The sequence below is a fragment of the Strongylocentrotus purpuratus genome, unplaced genomic scaffold (genome assembly GCF_000002235.5).
Source record: "Strongylocentrotus purpuratus isolate Spur 01 unplaced genomic scaffold, Spur_5.0 spur5_scaffold_4, whole genome shotgun sequence".
Taxonomy (NCBI): Eukaryota; Metazoa; Echinodermata; class Echinoidea; order Camarodonta; family Strongylocentrotidae; genus Strongylocentrotus; species Strongylocentrotus purpuratus.
This window is the reverse complement of record NW_022145610.1, coordinates 35,718,021-35,730,198: the sequence shown is the minus strand read 5'-3', so window position 1 is coordinate 35,730,198 and position 12,178 is coordinate 35,718,021.

Here is a 12,178-nt window from a genome sequence, read left to right as displayed (position 1 = left end):
GTACTTTATATTATTATTGTTATCGAAAAACTGTATAATTACACGAATGCAGAAGAAAATATAATCAAATCAAAATATACTTATGTTAATTATCTAAGGTCTTTTCAGTCTTCCGTTATCAGAATGTACTTATAACCCTATCAGGATTGGGTTTTTTCCTCTTTATAAGATGTAATTTTTCTCACTGCGACCTCACAAATCTTAACACTTTTCCTCGCTCGCAAATAAATGTTCAGACCATCACACCCAACTTAAAAAGCATGATGCATTATGCAATATCTTGTATGGTGTATAAGGTGAAACAAATATTGAAATCATCCCTGATAATGTAAACATAATGTAGGGGTATATACCGAAGTCTAAACAATGTTTATTTTCGCTTTGAGGTTTCCCTTTGTAGCCTAGGTGCCTTTTTTCTTCAGAAAGTGTCCTTTTTTCTTGGTGCCCCGTCCCCCCCCCCCCCCACTTTCGAAGTCGCTCGGCCGCCCCTTTTCCCCAGTGAGTGGAGACTGCAAACTTGCGATTGATTGGAGGACTTACGATTGATTTGGATCAATCGTAACTCTATGAGACGGGGACAAGCTCTCATGAAATTCTCACAATGATAAGAATTACAATGATACACATATGAAGTTTGAAAACAATATTTAGACTGCGGACACCAGAATATTTCGAAAACTAATAAACATTTATTGAGAAATTACAGGTAATGGCAATGCATACATGACTTGTATTTCCTTTCAATTCTATTTTCTCTTCTTCGTTCTCGTAGACATAGCCTCTACGGAAATACATGGCAACTTTAGAATAAAGAATCAGTACTAGTACTACATAGATCAGGCGCGCCGGAAGCAGTTTGGGATTGGGGGGGGGGGGGGGGGGTGTGCAAACATTCCAGGGGGCTCACCTTCCAGGGGCAGTGACGTAATGAGAAAGAACGTTCGGAAAGGGGGGGGGGGGGGTGGGCAGACGAAAAATCTGCATCACCACCAGTCTTACACGTTACATGCAGCTCCCGCGGAACGTTTTTCAAAGTGGAGTATTAACGATCAGGTAGAGCGTAAATTGGCGTAGGGTCCAGGGCATGAGCCTCGGTAGGGGGGGGGGGGTCAAGGGGCTGAGCCCCCGGAAGCACAGGGGTTTTAGGTATTAAATTACGGTTATATGAGCATCCAGGGGCCCTCTTTAAGGCCATTGACGTGTTCCAGGGGGGGGGGGGGGGTGGGAGCCCCCAGAAGCCCAGAGGTTTTAATATTTAACTACGGTCAGATGAGCATCCAGGGGCCCGCCCTATAGTGGGTCCAGGGGGCAGAGCCCCCTGAAGCTCAGGGGTTTTAGGTATTTAATTACGATTAGATGAGCATCCACGGGCCCGCCTTAGGGCCCTTGGTGGGGTCCAGGGGGCAGAGCCCGCGGAAGCTCAGGGGCTTAGGTATTTAATTACGGTCAGATGAGCATCCAGGGGCCCACCTTAGAGCCCTTGGTGGGATCCAGGGGGCAGAGCCCCTGGAAGTTTGGGTTTTTTAGGTATTTAATTACGGTCAGATGAGCATCCAGGAGCCCGCCTTAGGGACATTGGTGGGGTCTAGGGGGCATAACCCCTGAAAGCTCGGGGTTTTTAGGTATTTAATTACGGTCAGATGAGCATCCAGGGGACAGAGCCCCCGGAAGCTCAGGGGTTTTAGGTATATTACGGTCAGATGAGCATCAAGGGGACCGCCTTAAGGCCCTTGGTGGGGTTCGGGGGCGGAGCCCCCGTAAGTTCCGGAGTTTAAGATATTTAATTACGGTCAGTCAGGTGAGCATTTTTTATACCTTATTTGTGACATTGGCAGGTCACTTATTTTTTTCTCTCCGTCTTTCTTTCTTTTTCTCTTTAACATACTTTTTCAAAAAGTGAGGGGGGGGGGAGGCTCGAGCCCAGCCACTTTGCAGGCCATGACATAAAGGCTTCTAAATAAGCGTATTTTTCGCTCGACTGTAATTTGGGAATTTCTTATCGTCCAACAAACGCATAAAAAGGTAAGACTTACAACAAAATGGAGAAAAAATACCGGAAAATCATGTCATAACAACAACATTTGTAAATCACTGGTATCAAATAAGAAATACACCCCCCCCCCCATCAGTACGCCAGCGTTCGGGGGCTCATGTCTTCTCACCCCTATATAACAAAAAAACAGACACGCTTTCCCATTCTCGCACAATATGTCCACGATATGCGCGTATCGCTATTATAAAGACCTCCATTGATAAATACCGTATAGGTGGCATGCGCAATGTTTATGAAATTTAATTCCTGTGAACTTTTCTTTTCTTTGAATGGAATTGTACATATGATTTAATTCAGGATTTTATTATTGTTATGTTCTTTTGGGTTAAAAATACAAACCATGTTTACTCTTTTACTGCTTTTTTTTTTTTTTTTGGAGGGGGGGGGGGGGCAAAAATGCGTTTTGTCCCCCCCCCCCCCCCCCTGCCCCACTTCCGGCGCCTATGATATAGATGGTAATATCAAACTTATCTATTAGAGAAGAAAGTTGCGACGAAAGTGCGTCTCTTTGCTCATTTACCATTACCTTTCGTGCCTATGACATTCATAGTTAGCAACTGGGAAAGTATTACATTCAGATACTGTACAAGATTGTACATTAATTTCAATTTTGAAGAGATCATAATGATGATGTTAGCCGACACAAACATCCTTTTACCATTGCAAATCGGCCTGCATATATGACGTACTGTCAAGTACATGATCAGGAAACGTATTAACATGTTAAAGTACAAACACTTTTCCCATAATTATACACGACATAAATAAGATAAGACAACGTTTCAAACAAACAACATCAACAGAAGGAGCTTCCTTGCATTCTGTAGCATGTGTCAAATGAGCCTGTTGGTTATGGAAAAGGGATTAATGGTATTTGCCCATTTTATTGTATGTCTGTTTACGTTTATATACACAATCATGCATGTACGCTTTTAAACTCTCATACGAGTTTATTTTTCTTACTAGTATACTCAAAATGTTAATTACTTCGCTCAATAACGATTTATCACAATTAACTCCTCCCTCTCCATCTCATGTTTACCACCGCCTTTGCAGACATTTAATATAGTGTTCTGTAGACCAAGACAACACAAACTTGTTAACAAATTCGTTGTTATTCACATTCTCTCTAGTATAATTATATGGGAGATAAATTCAATGTTGTACAGTCAGTTTACATCTCAAATGCAGCTGTGCACATGTTTAAAACATTAGACATGGCAACCAAGTCACAATGAAAACCACATATTATTAAAGACATTTACGAGACCAGCTTTGCCTTCGTGCTTCATTATGTTGTCATCCCTTTGGAATTAAGTATTGTGTGGAGGTCCTACATAAACAGCACAACAATTTCGCCGTTCATTTCCGATTCTCTTGAATTCATAACGACTGAAATAAGATCCATTCAAGTTGCAAACTTCCGACGAATCAACAGTTTTCCAGTTCCATGTACCTGCATAGGGTCTTGCGGTACCGCAAAATATTTCGGGAACAAGGTGTAATTGCGCATTTGCCAGGTATATTGAGGTTTATTTGTAAAATATATTCCACATATTACAGAATGTTACAATATATGTTTTCTCTACAGTTGTATTAGAAAAAGATATACAGGCTAGTACAATAGAATTTTAAATTATTGACGATAATATTTTGGAGAGTGCAAGTTTTATAATTTGTTTGATAGTCTGTTAAATAAAGAGGACTGTTTCATTGTTACAGTATCTCACCCGTCTTCATATCAAGCACTATAGTTTTTTTGTTTTAATTGCGACAGAAGGGGATCGCAACTGTTTATTTCAGTTCATCCTCGTGGAGCAATTGCATGCTTATACATAAACCCACCGATCGGAAATAATAAATCTCTTAAAGGTTTTGTTTGAATCCCATGCTCTCTTTTTCAGCCAACATGAAAGTCTGAAGAACTTTGCAGGAATTGTGAATATGTCACGTATGTCCTATCTGTCAGCAGTGTCCTATAGAATTCAAATTATGCAAGGAAACCTGTTTACTTTTAAGACTTCACCGTCAGACGCTATTGAGTGAATGATTGACTTGCTTTGGTAATAAATAGAGCTGTAAGGGGTACACGAGCATTTGTCTACATGCAGGCGCGGATCCAGGATTTCTTAGGGGGGGGGGGGGGGCCAAATTTGAAATCATGCGAGCCAAATATTGGTACGTTATGGTGACCAGCAGTGACGTAATTGGGGGGGGGGGGTGGGTGCAAGGAGGGGCTAGTTTCCCCCTCCCTCCTCCGCGAAGCGCGGAAGCTTTGACATTTCAATAAATTATTAGAGAAAGAAGACGTTTCGTTGTATCGTTCTCGACTCTTAATCCTTGTCTAACTTTAGTTTCCCCCTCCCGTGCCAAGCGCGGAAGCTTTTACGTTTCATTAAATCATTAGAGAAAGAAGACGATTCGTTGTACCGTTCTCGACTCTTAATCCTTGGCTAAATTCAGTTCCCCCCCCCCCCTCCCGCGCGAAGTGCGGAAGCTTCGATGTTTCATTAAATTTAGAGAAAGAAGACGATTCGTTGGATCGCTCTCAAAAATAATCCTCCTCTGAATTTATTATCCCCCTCTTGCGCGAAGCGCGGACGCTTTTACGTTTCATTAAATCATTAGAGAAAGAAGACGATTCGTTGTACCGTTGTCGACCCTTAATCCTTGTCTAAATTCAGTTCCCCCCGCTCCCGCGCTACGTGTTTTTTGGGGGACCACCCCACCGCCCCCCCCCCCCCCTGGCTACGCGCATGCGGTCAGATGAAACTTATGTTGGTACCTTGTCTGCCCCCGGAAGCTCAGGGGTTTAAGGCAATAATTTACGGTCAGATTACTGAGATTAGCATTCAGGGGTCCGCCTTTCGGCCCTAGGCGGGGTCCAGGGGGCAGAGCCCCGGAAGTTCAGGGTTTTAGGCATTTAATTACGGTTAGATGAGCATTATTTTGATACCTAATTGTGACACTTGCAGGTCACTAATTGGCGTGGGGTTCAGGGGGCGGAGACCCGGAAGCTCAAGGGTTTTAGGCACTCATTTACGGTCAGATGAGTATCAAGGGGCCCGCCTTTGGGGCTTTTGGTTAGGGTCAGGGGGCAGAGCCCCGGAAGCTCAGGAGTTTTAGGCGTTTACTTACTGTCAAATGAGCATCTAAGGGCCTGCCTTAGGGCCCTAGGTGGAATACAGGGGGCAGAGCCCTCGTGGTTTTAGGCATTTAATTTAATCATGGTCAGATGAGCAGATTTTGATACCTCATTATAATGTGACACTGGCAGTTAACTATTTTTATTTCTTGCCCTCTTTCTTTCTATTTCTCTCTAATATACTTTTTCAAAAAAAGTGGGGGGGGGGGGGGGGGGGGGCTCGAGGATCCCGATCCCCGCCGTTCCGCGGGCCCTGACATGTAGGCATCTCATGAAGCATTTTCTTGCCTGGCTGTAAATTTAGGAATTTGTCATTTTCCAACAAACGCATAAAAAAGTACAATTTACTTAAAAGTGATGAAAAATTACAACTGATATCCCTTACCTTTCTTCATTCTTTCTTTGTTCTTTCCCTTTCTCTCCTCTTTCCCTTCCTTCCTTCTCTCTCTTTTAAGTTTGCCTGGGGGGGGGAAAGATCATTTTGGCCCCCACTCCGCTCCACACATTGTTGACTGCTCTCCCCTTCTTTTCTCCCTTTACTTTTCTTCTTCCTCTTTTTTGTTCCCTTTTAGCTCTCCTCTTTTCCTTTTCCTTCCTTCTCTTTTTTTAACGCGGGGGACGGGGGGGGGGGGGGGGAGGCAAGGGCCTTTTGCCTCCCCCCGATCGGGAAAAATTGCAACTGATACCCCCCTTCTTTTCTTTTCTTCTTCCTCTTTTTCCTTCCTTATCACCTCTTTCCCTTTTTCTTTCCCTTTCCTTCCTTCTCTTTTATTTTTTGATTGGGGGGGGGGGGGGGGAGGGAGGCAACAGCCTGGGAGACAACAGCCTGGGAGGCAAGTCCTTTTGCCCCCCCCGATCTCCTTCTCTTCCCTCTTTTCTTTTCTTCTTCCTCTTTTTTCCCTTTCTCTCCTCTTTCCCTTTCCCTTCTTTCCTTTTCTCTCTCTCCTTTTTTTTTCCGGGGGGGGGGAGGGGGGGGGGGGGAGGAGGCAAGGGCCTTTTGCCTCCCCCGATCAGGAAAAATTGCAACTGATATCCCCCTTCTTTTCTTTTCTTCTTCCTCTTTTTTCCTTCCCTTTATCTCCTCTTTCCCTTTTTCTTTCCCTTTCCTTCCTTCTCTTTTATTTTTTGATTGGGGGGGGGGGGGGGGGGAGGCAACAGCCTGGGAGACAACAGCCTGGGAGGCAATAGCCTGGGAGGCTAAGTCCTTTTGCCCCCCCCCCCCAATCTCCTTCTTCCCTCTTTTCTTTTCTTCTTCCTCTTTTTTCCCTTTCTCTCCTCTTTCCCTTTCTCTCCTCTTTCCCTTTCTCTCCTCTTTCCCTTTCCCTTCTTTCCTTTTCTCTCTCTCCTTTTTGTTTCGGGGGGGGGGGGAGGGGGGGGCAAGGCCCGCTCGGCCCCCTGGATCCGCTAAATGTACATTTGTCTATTATGTATGACCATTGAGCATTCGGTACAATGGTCTAAAAATCAGACTAATTTAACGAGCGTGCTCGCTAAATTCAATTCGACAACTAATGATCATTATTTTCTCACAAAAAGACATTTTCAAACCTTTTGGTGTTAAGGGAAGTTCTAAATTATTATTATCTTTCAAATTACATTGGAATTTAACCTCGTCATTATTTTGGCCTGCACATAGGACCAGGCGCGGATCCACGTGGCGATTTTTCCGGCCTAGCCCCCCCCCCCCCCTAGCCCAACAAACTGTTTAAAAAAAGGATAATAACGCAAATTTAACCTTTTTTTAAAACAAAAAACGAAAGCAGGCCCCCCTCCCCCCAATTTTTTTTTTTCGCCCACACCAGCAAAAATTTAGTGGTTCTCCTTTCCATCACCCCCCCCCCTGCGTATTCACCGGCTGGATGAATCGCTGCTAAATATTCTCTCACGAATTGCCCCCCCCCCCAACACACACACACACACACCAAGTCGGCGCCAAATTTTTTCTCAAGATTTGGGCCCCCCCCCCCCCCCCCCCCCCTCTTGTCATCGGCTGGATCCGCTCCTGCATAGGACAAAATACCCGTTTTAACTTCAATAAACTGTATTGTAATTGGGTGGCGAAAAGTTAACGTAAGGTAGTGAAGAAAAAATATTCCAGTTTATCCATAGACAATGAACATGACGCTAGGGTGGCGAAAAGTTAACGTAAGGTGGTGAAGAGTTAATATTCCAGTTTATCCATAGACAATGTACATGGCTAGGATGGTGAAAAGTTAGCGTAGGGTGGTGAAAAAATAATATTCCAGTTTATCCATAGACAATGTACATGACGCTGTAGCTAGGTGGTGAAAAGTTACCGTAGGGTGGTGAAAAATTGATATTCCAGTTTATTCATACTAAATGTACATGGCGCTAGGGTGGTGAAAAGTTAGCGTAGGGTGGTGAAAAATTAATATTCCAGTTTATCCATAGACACTGTACATGGCGCTAGGGTGGTGAAAAGTTAGCGTAGGGTGGTGAAAAATTAATATTCCAGTTTATCCATAGTCAATGTACATGGCGCTGTAGGGTGGTGAAAACTTAGCGAAGGGTGGTGAAAATTAATATTCCAGTTTATCCATAGTCAATGTACATGGCGCTAAAGGGTGGTGAAAAGTTAGTGTAGGGGGGTGAAAATTAATATTCCAGTTTTTCCATACACTGTACATGGCGCTAGGGTGGTGAAAAGTTAGCGTAGGGTGGTGAAAATTAATATTCCAGTTTATCCATAGACAATGTACATGACGGTAGGGTGGTGAAAAGTTAGCGTAGGGTGGTGAAGAGTTAGTATTCCAGTTATTCATAGCCAATGTACATGGCGCTAGGGTGGTGAAAAGTTAGCGTAGGGTGGTGAAGAGTTAATATTCTAGTTTATCCATAGACAATGTACATGGCGCTAGGGTGGTGAAAAGTTAGCGTAGGGTGGTGAAAAAATAATATTCCAGTTTATCCATAGACAATGTACATGACGGTAGGGTGGTGAAAAGTTAGCGTAGGGTGGTGAAGAGTTAATATTCCAGTTTATCCATACCAATGTACATGGCGCTAGGGTGGTGAAAAGTTAGCGTAGGGTGGTGAAGAGTTAATATTCCAGTTTCTCCATAGACAATGTACATGGCGCTAGGGTGGTGAAAAGTTAGCGTAGGGTGGTGAAAATTAATATTCCAGTTTATCCATAGACAATGTACATGGCGCTAGGGTGGTGAAAAGTTAGCGTAGGGTGGTGAAGAGTTAGTATTCCAGTTAATCCATAGCCAATCTACATGGCGCTAGGGTGGTGAAAAGTTAGCGTAGGGTGGTGAAGAGTTGATATTCTAGTTTATCCATAGACAATGTACATGGCGCTAGGGTGGTGAAAAGTTAGCGTAGGGTGGTGAAAAATTAATATTCCAGTTTATCCATACTAAATGTACATGACGGTAGGGTGGTGAAAAGTTAGCGTAGGGTAGTGAAGAGTTAATATTCCAGTTTATCCATAGCCAATGTACATGGCGCTAGGGTGGTGAAAAGTTAGCGTAGGGTGGTGAAGAGTTAATATTTCCGTTTATCCATAGACAATGTACATGGCGCTAGGGTGGTGAAAAGTTAGCGTAGGGTGGTGAAAATTAATATTCCAGTTTATCCATAGACAATGTACATGACGGTAGGGTGGTAAAAAGTTAGCGTAGGGTGGTGAAGAGTTAGTATTCCAGTTTATCCATAGCCAATGTACATGGCGCTAGGGTGGTGAAAAGTTAGCGTAGGGTGGTGAAGAGTTAATATTCTAGTTTATCCATAGACAATGTACATGGCGCTAGGGTGGTGAAAAGTTAGCGTAGGGTGGTGAAAATGTAGTGTAGGGTGGTGAAAAATAAAAGAATAAATATTACCATTTATCCATAGACAATTAATGTACATGACGCTAGGGTGGTGAAAAGTTGAGATCGTGAAAAATGATATCCATAGAAAATATGTACATGACGGTGACATAATGGTGAATAGTTGATGTGATTTGGTATTTAAAGAGTTAATGCCCCCTTTCCCAGAGAAAAGGCATATATGCATGACTTGCTTATAATTATGGTGCGGGGATATATTGCAATTCAAAAGAAGATAATAACGTTTTAATTTCTAACATACATGAGGTGAGGTCTTAGTATAATTCTTTGATTTGCCCCTAAGTACTGCGCTTTACCCCCCCCCCCCCCTCCATCATCTACTCTCATTATTTCCGACCACCATGCCTATTTTAATTGGTAGCCACTAGCCAGCCATCGTTGCACTGATCATGCCTGATGGATACAATACACAAAGAATATATTGCGTGTGTGTAGTATAGCGTTTGTATGTGTACAATGCGATCTTTACACTTATCAAATTGGCAATTTTTACACATTGGATGGGCTACCTTCATCTCCGATTAGGTGTGTGAAGAAAAGCTTCACCCTACTGGCGCGGCCAAAGCGATGAGGGTTGCTTTCTAGTCTGCAGGCACAGACCCTAATTTGACACTTTATCAACAAATCGTTGTGCCTTGACAGAAGCCTAACCTACCTACCTACCTAAGGAGTTGGTCCTTGGGCGTCCTATATAGCCGATAAGCCTTTTGCTCGCCAGCCACTGAATTCTTCATCATTAAATAAAAGTTTAGCTTTTAAAAATCCAATTTATCCAAATCTATATATCAAAAAAAGTAAATCTAATCAGGGATATGTGAGTTTAACTCACATATCCCTGATCTAATTTTAAAGGAATAAAAATCCTGAGAGAAGAGGCGTAAATATTCACTTCTGAATGAAAAACGCCTATAAATTAAAACAACAACAACAACTAACTGTGACTGATTGCCAAACAAAATCAAATCAAGAAGAAGAAGAAGAAGGTTGTGTCAATATGTGTCAGGAGCAGCTACAGTACATGGCCTATGGTAGTCTTATAGTGCAGACTCACTTTTACGACTGACCAGGGTTTGTGCTTGCAGACTAGTTGCTTTCACCATGGATCTACCGGTACTAGTAGGTCCATGTGGCAGCTCCGTTGGGCAGCTCGCGTCTGGCAGGTGCCTCGTTTTTTTTATTTCCTTCTTCTTCTTCTTCGCTATAAGTACAGGCCACCGTCGGGTGTTTCCATCCAGTGGCGGATCCGAGGGAGAGGGGGGGGGGGGGCAATAAGTGTCCTGCCAGTGTCACAAATAAGGTATCATTATGTTCATTTGACCGTAATTAAATGCCTAAAACCCCTAAGTTTCCGGGGCTCCACCCTCTCGACGCCACCAGGGGCCCTAAGGCGGGCCCCTGCATGCTTGTCTGAACGTTATAGAATTCCTAAAACCCCTGAGCTTCTGGGGGCTCCGCCCCCTGGACCCCAAGCCAATTAGTTACCTGCCAGTGTCACAAATAAGGTATAAAATTATGCTCATCTGACGATAAATTGATGAATAAACCGCGCGAGCTTCTGAGGGCTCCGCCCCTGGACCCAACACCAATTTGTGTCCTGCCAGTTTCACAAATAAGGTATCAAAATATGCTCATCTGACAGTAATTTATTACCCAAAACTCCTGAGCTTCCGGGGGCTCTGCCCGCTGGACCCCACGCCAATTTTTGACCTGCGTCACAAAAAAGGTATCAAATATGCTCATCTGACGATAATTTAATGTATAAAACCCCTCAGTTTCTTGGGGCTCCGCCCCTGGACCCAATACCAATTTGTGTCCTGCCAGTGTCAAAAATAAGGTATAAAATCATGCTCATCTGACAGTAATTTATTTCCCCAAACCCCTGAGCTTCCGAGGGCTCCGCCCCCTGGACCCCACGCCAATTCGTGACCTGCCAGTATCACATATAAGGTATAAAAATATGCTCATCTGACGATAATTTAATGTATAAAACCCTTGAGCTTCTGGGGGCACCGCCCCCTGGACCCAAGACCAAATTGTGTCCTGCCAGTGTCACAAATAAGGTATAAAAATATGCACATCTGACGATAATGTAATGTTAAAAACTCCTGAGCTTCTGGGGGCTCCGCCCCCTGGACCGAACCCCAATTTGTGTCCTGCCAAGGTCACAAATAAGGTATACAAAAATTTTCTTACCGTTATTTATTGCCCAAAACCCCTGAGCTTCCGGGGGATCTGCCCCCTGGACTCCACGCGAATTCATGACGTACCAGTGTCACAAATAAGGTTTTAAATTATGCTCATCCAACGATAATTTGATGTATAAAACCCCTGAGCTTCTGAGGGCTCCGCCCCCTGGACCGAACACCAATTTGTGTCCTGCCAGTGTCACAAATAAGGTATACCAAATATGCCCATCTTATTGTTATTTATTACCGAAAACCCCTGAGCTTCCGGGGGCTCTGTCCCCTGGGCTCCACGCAAATTCGTGACCTACCAGTGTCACATAATAGATTTAAAATTATGCTCATCCGACGATACGATAATTTGATGTATAAAACCCCTGAGCTTTTTAGGGAAAAAACGTTAATTTTACCCTTTTTTGGGAGATAGGCCCCTCCCCAAGGGGGGGGGGGGGGAGGTTGAGATTTTTCAAATTTTCGAGGGCCAAACAAAAAATTAGTGCTCACTACCAAAACTAAATTAATATCGTACTTCTAACTAGTCTTAATAATAAACTTTTCTTCCAAATATGTATAGGTGTAAAATCGTGAAATATGTTATACCACAAAGAATAGCTTTGCCTAACTTGTCTATTTTCTAAAATTTCAGAATTTAAAATATCATGGTTTATGTTCAGATAATTTAAATTTAAGAATAATTCTACCAGTCGGGGGTGTTTCGATAAAGATTCTAAATTAAACTTATCTCTAAGTTGGACTTTATGGAAAGCCGTTAGCATCTTTGAAAATATTTTGTAAAAGTTATTTTCAAAGGCATAAAAGGTTGGTTTTCTATTATCAAGGAGATTTCATGTTCTTGATGTGGAATTTATGAAAAGTCAAAAAAACTTCAATTTTTGCTTTTGAATATATTTTATTTCAAGGCTACAAACGGCTCTCCGTA